Source organism: Prionailurus bengalensis, chromosome C1 (assembly GCF_016509475.1).
Source record: "Prionailurus bengalensis isolate Pbe53 chromosome C1, Fcat_Pben_1.1_paternal_pri, whole genome shotgun sequence".
Lineage (NCBI taxonomy): Eukaryota > Metazoa > Chordata > Mammalia > Carnivora > Felidae > Prionailurus > Prionailurus bengalensis.
In genome coordinates this window covers 109,121,799-109,135,231 of record NC_057345.1, presented here as the reverse complement: position 1 = coordinate 109,135,231, position 13,433 = coordinate 109,121,799, and positions in this window count along the sequence as shown.

Genomic DNA, 13,433 nt, shown 5'->3' with positions numbered 1-13,433 from the left:
GACCTTTAATTGTATTTCTCTCATTAGAAGTGAGAAGTGAGGTTGAACTTCCATTTGTCGTGATGGCTTAAGAGCTATATGCTTTTGCTTTCCAGCAAAGCTTTTTTCTGTGTCCTTATGGCCTTTGGCAGTTTTCTATAGGTAATTGTAGGAAACCTTCTAGTAAGGACATGAGCACTTTTTATGTAAATATCTACCCTAGTCTGTGTTTGCCTCTTGACTGCTTACATATTTCTAGTTTTCGGTGTGGAACTTTTTTTAACTGTCTTATAGTTGAATCTATCACTTTTCATTTATGGTTTTGCAGTTTCCATGCTGGGAAAAGCTTTCCCTAAAATAAGATTACAAAAAAATTTTTTTAATCTCAAGTTTTTTCTAGTTATCTTTATGGTTTTATATTTTAGTTTTAAAGCCTTGGTCTGTCCAAAATTTAGTCTGGTGTAAGGTAGGAGGCAGATAAATTCTCTTTTCCCCCAGATATCTAGACAGTTATGCCGACTCATTTCTTAAATGGTCCTATTTTTCTCACTGATTTGCATTGCTCTCCTTCTCCAATATCAGCTTCCCATTTCAACCTAATTCTGTCTCTGGAATCCAGCTGAAACAGGAAACATCTCTCCTGACTGGTTCCACCAAAAAAAGAGTGATTTAGTCTACTCTGGGAGATAAAACTGTGCTTCACATTTGGCTAAGACTGCATTCTCCCCGGGAACCTATCAGAGTTCAGTGGGGAAATGGACAATTCATCAGAAACTTATGGGTGCTACTGACTGTACCCATCTGACACCCACCTGAAAGCTGGGCTTAGCAGGGCTCCAGTGGCAGAGTGAGCAGTGGGCAGATGATGAACAGCATAGGCTTTGAGGCAAAGAGGCCAAGACCAGGGTGTGAGACCAAGGAAGACATTTGTGTAAATACAGTTAGAAATCAAATTTTTCACTGTAAGAGAAAAAAGATGCAAATATAAAGTAAACAAATCTTCAACATAAAATTGGAATTTTAAATATTAATACAAGTTCATGATTTAAAAAGTAAGTCTCCTACCTCTATCCACTGAAAAGGCCTAGAAACTGATATCCTAGCGGTAATGATCACACCCAGAGTGCAGTTTTTGGTTTCCAAATACCCCCTCACCAACAGAAACCAGGGCTCCTTGGAGAAATGACCAGTTCTGGTGCAGGGACAGGGAAAGGACAGGTGAAGCTGGGATGCTTTGTTAGGCCAAAACGAAAGAAATGCTTCAGTCAAAAGGACTCAGAAGGCACCTTGAAGGGGCTTCTGCTGGATAAATTTGGAGAAACGTAAGCATCAAACAGACTAATGATTATAAGGTATTATAAAGCAAATAATAACTAAAAATGTGAATCCATAATGTGAGGGGGGTGAGGGAGAGAAAGATGCAGTGGGTAGAGATAAATTGTCAAATACTCAGGCAAAAATAATATTATGACAAAGTGTTAACAATTGTTGAAGCCAGGTGGTGGGTAGACAGATGTTCGTTGCAATCTTCCTTTTACATTTCTGTACACTTGAGAATATTCGTTCTAAAAAATGGAGGAAAACAAAAGCTCCCAGGTGGTCCCAATGCACCCTGCACGTGAGGGAAAGAGCAGGTGGGTTTCCACCAATGAGTGAAAGCGGTAGTCCCGAGGCAAGTGTGAGAGTGAGAGGAGTGTTTTTGTGTGTTTGTGAGTATGTGGGTGAGTGATTTTGTGAGTTTGTATGTGACTGTTAATACGTGAGTGTGTAAGAGGTTTTGTTCCTGTGTGCATCAGTGTGTAAGTATGTGTGAGTCTATGTGTGAGGATATATGTGAGTGGGGTGTTGTTTGTGTGTGTGAGTGTATGAAAGTGACTAGTGAGTCTGTGAGAATATGAGATTGTGACAATGTGTGGTGTGAGTGGGGTATTGTTTGTACATATGAGTATGTGATTGTGTATGTGAGTCAATGTGTATATGTGTATCACTGTGATTTTTGTATATGTGAATGAGAGTGTGTGTACGTGGGAGTGTGTAAAGATGAATGAATATGTGTGTGAGAGTCTGGGTGAGTGTGTACACATGGGAGTGCATGCATGACTGTGAGGGTGTGTGTGCATGAGTGCGTATGTGTAAGAGTGTGGGTGTGTGTCCACAGGAGAGTGTGTGTGTGTGTGTGTGTGCGCATGCGCCAGGAGCTGGGACAGCACTGTCTGTTTCTGTGAGGGTTTCAGCATCAGGGGAACACTCTGGCCCTGGGAAGCAGCTGCTGGGGGGAGTACAGTAGGCCCCCTTCACGTACACCCTGCTCCAGAAAGCCCTTCCCTGCATGTACAGTCTCTCTGTGCCCTTCCCGTCTTCACTCCTCCACTGTCCCTCCATAGCCTCCCTCACACTCACACCCCCACAGAGTTACACCAGGCCCCACGACATCACCTCTCACTTCCAGTCCAGGCTCTCTGGGAGCTGCCTCTTTCCTTCCTTCCAGGCCAAGATGACTAAAAGCAGACTCTGACCAAGTCCAGAGAGCCCGTGCATGGACCTGCTTTACAGGCCAGACATGCCCAGGGCCTATATCCCCAGTAAAAGGCCTTCTCCAGATTCTCCTGAGCCTCCCACTCTTCTTTCCTCCCCCAGCTTCCAACTGGAGCCAATGATTTTCTAACTTAGCAGCAACAAGACCACCCAGCTCTTGAGCTCTTTCCCATGTGCTGCTGACATGCCTCGCACTGAAAGGCAGGCTAGCCACTCTGTAAAACAGTATAGATGTTACTCAAAAAATCAAAAATAGAACTACCCTACAACCCAGCAATTGTACTACTAGGTATTTACACAAAGGATACAAAAATGCTGGTTCAAAGGGACACACACACCCCAATGTTTATAACAGCACTAACGACAATAGCCAAATTATGGAAAGAGCCCAAAAGTCCATCAACTGATGAACAGATAAAGAAGACGTGGTATATATATATATATATATATACACACACATATATATATGAATATTATATGGAACATATATAATTATATGGAATACAATGGAATATTACTCAGCTGTCAAAAAGAATGAAACCTTGCCATTTGCAACAACTTGGATGGAAGTAGGGTGTATTATGCTATGCGAACTAAATCAGAGAAAGATAAATATCATGATTTCACTCACATGTGGAATTTAAGAAACATAACAGACGAACATAGGGGAAGAGAAGGAAAAATAAGATAAAAACAGAGAAGCAAACCATAAAGGATTCTTAAATACAGAGAACTGAGGGTTGCTGCAGGGAAGTTGTGTGGGGAGATGGGCAAAACGGGTGATGGGCATTAAGGAGGGCACTTGTTGGGATGGGGACTGGGTGTTATATGTAAATGATGAGTCCCTGGGTTCTACTCCTGAACCAATAATACACTATAGGTTAACAACCCTGAATTTTAAAAAATAAATTAAAAATTAAAAAGGCCGGCTGGGTTCACTTTGAATTTACTGGAGCTGTGTCTAGGGGGAAAATGCTGGGTCATTTCCAAGACGAGGTCATGACAGGTGATAGAGTCCACCTGGGACACCCCTATGAGAGCCCAGGTGCCATGTTTTGGGTGTGTTTTTTTTGTTGTTTTTAGGGTTTTTTTGTTTTTAGGTTTTTATTTTAATTACATTTTGTTAACATACAGTGTTATATTAGTTCCAGGTGTACAATATAATGATTCAGCACTTCCATATATCACCCAGTGCTCATCACAAATGCACTCCTTAATCCCCATTACCTATTTCACCCATTCCCCCACCCACCTCTCCTCTGGTAACCAACAGTTTGTTCTCTATAGTTAAGAGTCTGTTTCTTGGTTTCTCTCTCTCTGTCTCTCTCTCTCTCTCTCTCTCTCTCTCCCTTTGTTCATTTGTTTTGTTTCTTGAATTACACATATGAGTGGAAATCATATGGCATTTGTCTTTCTCTGACAGACTTATTTCACTTATCATTATACTCCCTAGATCCATCCACATCATTGCAAATGGCAAGACTTCATTCTTTTTTATGGCTCAGTAATATTCCTCTTCTTTATCAATTCATCAGTTGATGGACACTTTCTGCTTCCATAATTTGTCTATTGTAAATAATACTGCTATAAACATTGGAGTATGTGTATTCCCTTGAATTAGTGTTTTTGTAACTTTGGATAAATACTTAGAAGTGTGACTATGGGATCATACAGAAGTTCTACTTTAATTTTTTGAGGAAACTCCATACTGTTTTCCAGAGTAGCTTCACCAGTTTGCATTCCTTCCAACAGTGTAAGAGGGTTCCCCTTTCTCCACATCCTAATACCTGTTGTTTCTTGTGTTGTTGATTTTAGTCATTCTGACAGGTATGGGTTGATATCTCATTGTAATTTTGATTTGCATTTCCCTGATCGTGAGTCATGATGAACATCTTTTCATGTATGATGGCCATCTGGATATTTTCTTTGGAAAATGTCTGTTCTGCCCATTTTTTTAAAGATTTTATATTGGGGCGCCTGGGTGGCGCAGTCGGCTAAGCGTCCGACTTCAGCCAGGTCACGATCTCGCGGTTCGTGAGTTCGAGCCCCGCGTCAGGCTCTGGGCTGATGGCTCGGAGCCTGGAGCCTGTTTCAGATTCTGTGTCTCCCTCTCTCTCTGCCCCTCCCCCGTTCATGCTCTGTCTCTCTCTGTCCCAAAAATAAATAAACGTTGAAAAAAAAATTTTTTTTAAAGATTTTATATTTAAGTAATCTCTACAACCAATGTGGGGCTCAGACTCACATCCTGAGATCAAGAGTTGCATGCTCTACCAACTGAGCCAGCCAGGTAACACTGTGTACCATTTTTTTAATTGGAGTATTTGTTTTCTGGGTGTTGAGATTTATAAGTTCTTTATATATTTTAGATACTAATCCTTTATCAGATATGTCATTTGCAAATATCTTCTCCCTTTCTGTAGGCTGCCTTTTAGTTTCATTGATTATTTCCTTCACTGTGCAGAATCTTTTTATGTTGATGAAGTCTCAATAGTTTATTTTTGCTTTTATTTCCCTTGCCTCAAGAGACATACTTAGAAAAAGTTGCTACAGCTGATGTTAAAGAGCTTACTGTCTGTGTTCTCCTCTAGGGTTTTGATGGTTTCAGGTCTCACGTTTAGGTCTTTCATCCAGTTTGAATTTATTTTTGTGTATGGTGTAGTGGTCTAGTTTCATTCTTCTGCATGTTGCTGTCCAGATCTCCCAGCACCATTTGCTAAAGAGACTATCTTTCTTCCATTGGATACTCTCCTGCTTTGTCAAAGATTAGTTGGCCATATATTTGTCAGTCCAATTCTGCATTCTCTATTCTATTCCATTGGTCTATGTGTCTGTTTATGTGCCAATACCATATTGTCTTGATGACTACAGCTTTGTAGTGGAGGCTAAAATCTAGGATTCTGATCCCTCCTGCTTTGGCTTTCTTTCTTAACATTACTTTTGCTATTTGGACTCTTTCTGGTTCCATACAAATTTTAGGATTCTTTGTTCTAGCTTTGAGAAGAATGCCAGTGCAATTTTGATTGGGATTGCATCGAATGTGTAGATTGCTTTGGATAGTATTGACACTTTAACAATATTTATTCTTCCAATCCATGAGCATGGAATGTTTTTCCATTTCTTTGTGTCTTCTTCAATTTCCTTCAAAAGCTTTCTATAGTTTTCAGCATACAGATCTTTTACATTTTTGGTTAGGTTTGCTCCTAATATTTTATGGCTCTTGGTGCAATTGCAAATGGGATCGATTTCTTGATTTCTCCTTCTGTTGCTTTATTATTGGTGTATAGAAATGCAACTGATTTCTATACATTGATTTTGTACCCTGCAGCTCTGCTTAATTCATGTATCAGTTCTAACAGCTTTTTGGTGGAGTCTTTCGGGTTTTCCATGTAGAGTATCATGTCGTCTGTGAAAAGTGAAAGTTTGACTTTTTCTTTGCTAATTTTTATGCCTTTTATTTCATTTGTCGTCTGATTGCTGATGCTAGGACTTCCAGCACTATGTTAAACAACAGTGGTGAGAGTGGACATCCCTGTTGTTTCCTGATCTCGGGGGAAAGATCTCAGTTTTTCCCCATTGAGGATAAGATTAGCTGTGGGCTTTTCATATATGGCTTTTATGATGTTTAGGTATGTTCCTTCTATCCCAACTTTCTTGAGGGTTTTTATTAAGGAGAGGCTGTATTTTGTCAAATGCTTTTTCTGCATGTATTGACAGGATCATATGGTTCTTATCCTTTCTTTTATGGATGTGATGTATCACATTGATTGATTTTCAAATATTGAACCAGCCCTGCACCCCAAGAATGAATCCCACTTGAACATGGTGAATAATTCTTTTTATATGTGTTGAATTCAATTTGCTAGTATCTTGTTCAGAATTTTTGCAACCCTGTTCATCAGGGATATTGGCTTGTAATTCTCCCTTTTTGTAGGATCTCTGTCTGGTTTGGGAATCAAGGTAATGCTGGCCTCATAGAATAAGTCTGGAAGTTTTCCTTCCCTTTCTATTTTTTGGAACAGCTTAAGAAGGATAGGTATTAACTCTGCTTTAAGTGTCTGGTAGAATTCCCCTGGGAAGCCATCTGGCCCAGGACTCTTATTTGTTGGGAGATTTTTGATAACTGATTCAATTTCTTCACTAATTATGGGTCTGTCCAAACTTTCTATTTCTTCCTGTTTGAGTTTGGTAGTGTGTGGGTGTCTAGGAATTTGTCCATTTCCTTCAGGTTTTCCAGTGTGTTGTCATATAATTTTTCATAGTATTCTATGATAATTGTTTGTATTTCTGAGGGATTAGTTGTGATAAATCCATTTTCATTACTGGTTTTATCAATTTGGGTCCTCTCTTTTCTTTTTGAGAAGTCTGGCTAGACGTTTATCAATTTTATTTATTTTTTCAAAAAAACCATCTCTTAGTTTCATTGATCGTTCTACTGGGTTTTTTTATTCTATATTATTTCTGATCTAATCTTTATTATTGCTCTTCCTCTGCTGACCTTGGGGTTTCTTTGCTGTTCTGCTTCTAGTTCCTTTAAGTGTGCTATTAGATTTTGTATTGGGGATTTTTCTTGTTTCTTGAGATATGTCTGGATTGCAATGTATTTTCCTCTTAGGACTGCCTTGCTGCATCCCAAAGCATTTAGACTGTTGTGGTTTCATTCTCATTGTTTCCATATATTTTTTCTTTAATTGTCTGGCTGACCCATTCATTATTTAGTAGGATGTTCTGTAACCTCCATGCATTTGGAGGTTTTCCAAACTTTTTCCTGTGGTTTATGTCAACTTTCACAGCATGGTGATCTGAAAATGTGTGTTGCATGATCTCAATTCTTTTATATTTATTGAGGGCTGTTTTGTGACCCAGTATGTGATCTGTCTTGGAGAATGTTCCATGTGCACTCTAGAAGAATATGTATTCTGCTGCTTAAGGATGAAAAGATCTGACTATATCTGTCAAGTCCATCTGGTCCAGTGTATCATTCAGGGCCATTGTTTCTTTATTGATTTTCTGTCTAGATGATCTGTCCATTGTTGTAAGTGGAGTATTAAAGTCCCCTGCAAGTACTGCATTCTTATCAAAAAGATTGCTTATGTTTGTGATTAATTGTTTTATGTATTTGGGTGCTTCTGAATTGGGTACATAAACATTTATAACTGTTAGCTCCTCTTGATAAATAGATCCCATAATTATGATATAATACCCTACTTCATCTCTTTTTACAACCTTTAGTTTAATGCCTAGTTTGTCTGATATAAGTATGGCTACTCCAGCTTGCTTTTGACTTCCAGTAGCATGATAGATGGTTCTCCATCCCCTCATTTTCATTCTGAAAGCATCCTCAAGTCTAAAATAGGTCTCTTATAGACAGCAAATAGATGGGTCTTGTTTTTCATCCATTCTGATATCCTATGTCTTTTGATTGGAGCATTTAGTCCATTTATATTCAGTGTTATTATTGAAAGATATGGATTTAGTGTCATTGTGTTATCTGTAGGTTTCATGCTTGTAGTGTTGTCTCTGGTCCTTTGTGGTCTTTGCAACATTCCACTCACAGAGTCCCCCTTAGGATCGATCTCTTGTAGGGCTGGTTTAGTGGTGATGAATTCCTTCAGTTTTTGTTTGTCTGGGAAAACTTTTATCTCTCTTTGTATTCTGAATGACGGACTTGCTGGATAAAGGATTCTCAGCTGCATATTTTTCCTATTCAGCACATTGAAAATTCCCTGCCCTCCCTTGTGGCCTGCCAAGTTTTAGTAGATAGATCTGCTACTACCCTTATGTGTCTACCCTTGTGGGTTAAGGCCCATTTGTCCCTAGCTCCTTTCAGAATTCTCTCTTTATCTTTGTATTTTGCTAATTTCACTATTTTATGTCATGCAGAAGATTGACTCCTGTTATGTCTGAAGGGAGTTCTCTGTGCCTCCTGGATTTCAATGCCCATTTCCTTCCCCAAATTGGGGACATTCTCAGCTATGATTTGTTCAAGTACAGCTTCCACCCCTTTCTCTGCCTCTTCTTCTGGTACTCCTATGGTACAGATATTATGCCTCATTGAATCACTTAGTTCTCTAATTCTCCTCTCGTCTAGAATTATTTTTGTCTCTTTTTCTCAGCTTCCTCTTTTTCCATAATTTTATCTTCTAATTCACCTATTCTCCCTTCTGCCTCTTCAACCTGCACTGTGGCCGCATCCATTTTATTTTGCACCTCATTTATATCATTTTTTAATTCGTCATGATTATTTTTTAGTTCCTTGATCTCTGCAGCAATAGATTCTCTGCTGTCTTCTGTGCTTTTCTCAAGCCCAGTGAATAATCTTATGACTATTATTCTGAATTCTTGTTCAGTTATATTGTTTATATCTGTTTTGATCAATTCTTTAGCTGTCATTTCTTTCTAGAAATTCTTTTGAGGAGAATTCTTCTGTTTCATCATTTTGGCTTATTTTCTGTCCCTTATGTGTTTTAAAAGTTTGTTATATGTCCTACACCTGCGAGCACTACTATATTAAGGAGGGGTCTATTAGCCAACCAGATCCAACAATACATTAAAAAAATTATTCACCACAACCCAGTGGGATTTATACTTGGGATGTGGGGCTGGTTCAATATCTGCAAAACAATCAATGTGACTCATCACATCAATGAAAGAAAGGACAAGAACCACATGACCAATAGATGCAGAGAAAGCATTTGACAATATACAGCATCCTTTCTTGAAAAAAACCCTCAAGAAAGTAGGGAGAGAAGGATCATACCTCGAGATCATAAAAGCCATATATGAAAGACCCAACACTAATATCATCCTCAATGGGGAAAAATTGAGAGCTTTCCCCTTGAGGTTAGGAACAAGACAGGGATGTCCACTCTCACCACTGTTATTCAACATAGTATTGGAAGTCTTAGCCTCAGCAATCAGATAACACAAAGAAATGAAAGACATCCAAATAGGCCAGAAGGAGGTCAAACTTTCACTCTTCACAGATGACATGATACTCTATATGGAAAACCCAGAGTCCACCAAAAAACTGCTAGAACTGATTCACAAATTGAGCAAAGTTGCAGGATATAAAATCAGTGCACAGAAATCGGTTGCATTCCTATTCACCAACAATGAAGCAACAGAAAGAGAAATTAAGGAATCGAACCCATTTACAGTTGCACCAAAACCATAAAATACCTAGGAATAAATCTAACCAAAGAGGTGAAAAATCTATACACTGAAAACTACAGAAAGGTTATGAAAGAAACTGAAAAAGACACCAAAAAATGGGAAAAGATTCCATGCTCCTGGATAGGAAGAACAAATATTGTTAAATGTCAATACTACCCAAAGCAATCTACATATTCATTCAATCCCTATCAAAATAACACCAGCATTCTTCACAGAGCTAGAACAAATAATCCTAAAATTTGTATGGAACCAGAAAAGACCCTGAATAGCCAAAGCAATCTTGAAAAAGAAAACCAAAGCAAGAGGCATCACAATCCCAGACTTCAAGCTATACTACAAAGCTGTAATCATCAAGACAGTATGGTACTGGCACAAGAACAGACACTCAGATCAACGGAACAGAATAGAAAACCCAGAAATGGACCTACAAACATATGGCCAACTAATCTTTGACAAAGGAGGAAAGAATACCCAATGGAATAAAGACAGTCTCTTCAGCAAGCGGTGTTGAGAAAACTGGACAGCAACATGCAGAAGAATGAACCTGGATCACTTTCTTACACCATACACAAAAATAAACTCAAAGTTGATGAAAGACCTCAATGTAAGACAGGAAGCCATCAAAATCCTTGAGGAGAAAGCAGACAAAAACCTCTTTGACCTCGGTCACAGCAACTTCTTACTCAACACATCTCCAGAGACAAGGGAAACAAAAGCAAAAATGAACTACTGGGACCTCACCAAAATAAAAGGCTTCTGCACAGCAATCAGCGAAACTAAAAGGCAACACATGGAATGGGAGAAGATATTTGCAAATGACACATCAGATAAAGGGTTAGTATCCAAAATCTATAAACAACTTACCAAACTCAACACCCAAAAAACAAATAATCTGGTGAAGAAATGGGTAAACGACAAGAATATACACTTCTCCAAAGAAGACATCCAGATGGCCAACAGACACATGAAAAGATGCTCAACATCACCCATCATCAGGGCAATACAAATCAAAACCACAATGAAATACCACCATACACCTGTCAGAATGGCTAACATTAACAACTCAGGCAACAACAGATATTGGCAAGGATGCAGAGAAAGAGGATCTCTTTTGCACTGCTGGTGGGAATGCAAACTGGTGCAGCCACTCTGGAAAACAATATGGAGGTTCCTCAAAAAATTAAAAACAGAACTACCATATGACCCAGCAATTGCACTACTAGGTATTTACACAAAGGATACAGGAGTGCTGTTTTGAAGGGACACATGCACCCCAATGTTTATAGCAGCACTATCAACAATAGCCAAACTATGGAAAGAGCCCAAATGTCCATCAGCTGATGAATGGATAAAGAAGAAGTGGTGTATATATATATATACACACAATGGAGTATTACTCGGCAATCAAAAAGAATGAAATCTTGCCATTTGCAATTACGTGGATGGAACTAGAGGGTGTTATGCTAAGTGAAATTAGTCAGAGAAAGACAAATATATGACTTCACTCATATGAGGACCTTAAGACACAGAACAGATGAACACAAGGGAAGGGAAGCAAAAATAATATAAAAACAGGGAGGGGGACAAAACACGAGACTCTTAAATATGGAGAACAAACAGAGAGTTACTGGAGGGGTTGTGGGAGGGGGGATGGGCTAAATGGGTAAGGGGCATTAAGGAATCTATTCCTGAAATCATTGCCGCACTATATGCTAATTTGGATGTAAATTTAAAAAAATAAATAAAATTTTTTTAAAAAGAGGGTACATACACTGTCCAGGGCTTGGTTTTGGAGGTGTTTTTTGGAGTATGTTACTTGCTCTCTGTTTTTTAGACTCTAGTTGTTTTATCTCCCTACTCATAGTGATAGTTTGGTCCCTCCACCAGGTGTGCTTTGACTTGTTCTTTGAAGTAGCCCTGGAAAAAGCCCTGGAACAACAACAACAACAAACAAACAAACAAAATGGATGGGGGGGGGGGCACAGTGTTGATGGAAAAGGTCTTCTCCTATACAAAGAGAAATGACAGGGGTGAGGAAAAAGAAAAGAAAATTCACCAGACAGAGAAACTATACTGCTTAATCCAGAGAGAGAGAAAGAAAAGAAAAGGAGATATAGAACAGATATAAAGAGAATAGATTAAATATGTCTGCCTAAACAAACCAACAACCAGAATACCCAAAGGAGGGAAGAAATAAGGAGAAAAGGAAGAAGAAAACACACACACACACACACACACACACACACACGTGATAAGAATTATCCAAGATTAAATCAGAAAATGCAAAAACACTGGGTTCCTTGGACCTGGTGGCAGTGCTGATCTGGAGGAAGGAACGTCTAGTTCCTCATGGTCAGTCCCGCTCCTTAGATATGCAGGTACCAGGCAGAGAAGGGTGTGGTTTGGTGTAGGTGGGTCCTGCCTCCACTGTGGGTCCACTGTCCCTTCCCGGAAGCCCCACCTTGTTGGTGATGGGGAGAAAAATGGTGACACCCCAGTGTTTCCTCCACAGACTGGGTGTCCCAAACTACTCTGTTCAAGCAGTCCTCACAGTGCTGAGTGGCGAGAGCAGACCATTTTGTTTTTGTTTTTGTTTTTTCCACTCCACAGTCTCCAGCGTCTCCCTGGGGCTTGTCTGGTTTTCAAACCCAAATGTCTTAAAGAATCCTCCGTGCGCCCCAGTTCCCGGGAAGTGCGCTCCACCCCACCAATGGAGGGCCTCCTCTCAGTGCCACTCGGGCACGAACCAGACGGCTTGTCCAGCTCTGCTGGCTCTGGTGCTTCCATGGTACTCAGCTGGTATTTAAACCCCAATGTCTTAAAGGGTCCCGCTCCATGCTCCCCAGTTCTGGGGAAGTGCCACTCCGCCCACCAATATTGGCCTCTGGCTGGCGGACGCAGGCAGGGTCCTTTGAGCGGTCATACACCTTCTTCCTACAGCACTCCAGGGAGGGGATTGCTTTCTCCGACTGCAGATTGCACCTCTGAACTAGTTACCGATCCTTGCTGGCTCCCCTCCTTCCCAAGTGCGCGAACTGGGGAGCCGGCCCCAGTCCGGAGGAAGCCCCACAGTCAGATATTGGATCTTTCTCCATCCTGGTCCGTGGTGTCTCCTGTCCAGATAGGGTCCTACGCTTCGCCAGCCTCTCTTTCTCTTCCTTTGTCTCTCCGCAGACGGGGATCCCTCCAATCCGTGCGGATGCTGCCTACTTTATCCCTCCCAGTTTGCAATCACACAGCTATGGCCCACCAGGTTGTCCTCATGGGTCCCTGGAGATGTCCCTGTCACTCTGCAGCCTGGACTCTTGGAATTCAAAGTGCTTTGACCTCAACACTGCTGTGTTTGAGAGACGAGGGAACTTTGGGTCCCCCTATTTCTCCACCATGTTCAATCTCCTCTTTCTCTTTATTACTTGCATATTTATTAGTGGTTTTTGATATATGCTCACCATTAGGTTTCTTTTTTTTTTTATTTTTTTTATTTATTTTTGGGACAGAAAGAGACAGAGCATGAACGGGGGAGGGGCAGAGAGAGAGGGAGACACAGAATCGGAAACAGGCTCCAGGCTCTGAGCCATCAGCCCAGAGCCCGACGCGGGGCTCGAACTCACGGACCACGAGATTGTGGACCTGGCTGAAGTCGGACGCTTAACCGACTGCGCCACCCAGGCGCCCCTCACCATTAGGTTTCTATATAACCTCTTATGCAAATAGCATTCTACCTTAAGTTGCTGGTTGTTTAATTT